Source organism: Tupaia chinensis, unplaced genomic scaffold (assembly GCF_000334495.1).
Source record: "Tupaia chinensis unplaced genomic scaffold, TupChi_1.0 Scaffold000348_1, whole genome shotgun sequence".
Lineage (NCBI taxonomy): Eukaryota > Metazoa > Chordata > Mammalia > Scandentia > Tupaiidae > Tupaia > Tupaia belangeri.
Window position 1 is genome coordinate 292,081 of NW_006159842.1, and position 1,617 is coordinate 293,697.

The 1,617-nt window shown below is 68.0% G+C and overlaps 1 protein-coding gene across 2 annotated transcripts in view; it reads left to right on the forward strand.

Moving 5' to 3' along the window:
- Positions 1-16: 16 nt before the first annotated feature.
- The window catches only part of PHLDB1 (pleckstrin homology like domain family B member 1), a 67,429-nt gene continuing 65,828 nt past the window's right edge, over positions 17-1,617 (forward strand). Inside the window, exon 1 of one of the 2 annotated variants that reach the window (XM_027773362.1) lies at positions 17-145. The gene's annotated coding sequence lies outside the window, so the exon portion shown is untranslated. The remainder of the gene's footprint in view (positions 146-1,617) is intronic. The other variant, XM_014589256.2, reaches the window with a different exon arrangement.

A 1,617-nucleotide genomic window follows, 5' to 3' on the forward strand; every position in this document is an offset into this window, starting at 1 on the left:
GCCTAGCGGGAGGGGGTGGGACAGGCGAGCTCTCCTCCTACTCAGCGGCTGAGGGCGAAAAGCAACAGTGTCCTGCTGAGCCGGAGGCCGCCAAGGCCGAGCCAGGGCCAGGGACCAGTGTACCCGGCTACCCCACCTCTCCGAGGTAAGAGCGCCCTCTCCCACCGCGCCTGCGGGTCCCATTGGCTGCGCTGCAGGGACTGGTTAAGGGGAAGTCCCCGGGGGCCTGGCGAGAGCCCTCGGATCAGCTCAGGGCAGGGGAGAGCGGAAGAGACCCGAGAGGAGGAGAGGGGATCCCAGATCAGGGCGTGGGGGCGAAAAGGGTTTAGCTAGGAGTGGGCTCTGCCGCGGACTGCTAGTTTTTGCCCTCCTGAGCCGCTGCCAATGCCGCCGCCAGAGGGGGCCCTCGCGTTCTCCCCCGGGACGGACGTGGGTCCCTGGCGCATCGCTCTCCGGCGGGCACTCCGACGACCAGGCGGACATTTGCGGTGTCTCTGGTGCATCCGTGTGAGCGCGTCCTTGTCCTCCAGCACCCCACATCCCCCCGCTCTGCCAACAGCAGGCCCGCGGGGAAAGGGATCCCCCTGTGGTGTCTCCACTCGGTCCCCCGGGCCGCAGCCTGGAAGGACAAGAAGAAAATACGGAGAAGGGCTCAGAGGAGTGGGTATCCGGGAGGGACTCTTGGGGGTGTCCAGAAGGACCGCACTCCTCCAAGGCCCCACGTCTTACGGGTCTGGGAGGCCGCATAGGACGCCCTAGAAGAGTGAGTCGCAAGCTGTTGCCACGCCCGCGTGGACCGGATTTGAATCCGGAGCGGAGTTCCCGGGAGCGGAGGCTGAGCGGTGTCCCTGCTCCCCCAGCATGGGGAAGTGCGGGCTGCGGCTGGGTGGGGCCGGGGCGGGGTTGCCCAGTTGCCCAGGTCGCTTCCGCCTAGGCGAGCGCGAGAGGGGACTTGGCCAGCGACCGCACGGCCCGGCGGGGGGCCGGGGGCGCCGGGCGGGGCTGCATTCTAGGCCCGTTAGCTCAGCGGTCCCAAGGCTCCCGCGGCTGACTCATCCGACGGGGCTCCCCCGCAGCCGCAGCTCAGACGCGAGCTCCCAACCTCCGCAGGGACCGCGGCACGCACGACACCCGCGTATCATACCTCTCCACACACGCCGACGGCGCACACGCCCGGACCTCGCCACGCCAGTGCACGCGCACTTCACACCACGCGCCTCACTCAGGAAACCGCCCCCTGCGCTCAGCAGCCTGAGTCACACCCGCACCCTGGACACACGACCCAGTTCACACCCGCTCTCCTGTTCACACCCGCGCTCCACGCACACGTGCATCCCTGCGTGCATCCGCACTCCTGTTCACACCCATGCATCCCTATTTGCATGCACACGCGTGTTCACACACACACCCCGCTCATACAGCCCAGTTCACACCCGCACTCCTTTTCACACCCACACTCCACACAAGCACCGCTGCTCACGCACACACTCACTCACACCCGCAGCTGCCCGCTGGGAGCGGGCGGTGTCGATGGGGCCGCCCCCTTTCCAGGCGGCGCAAACAAGCGGCTCCTTCTCCCCGCCTGGCCGAAGAAAGGCCGTTTGTCCGGCCGTCTGT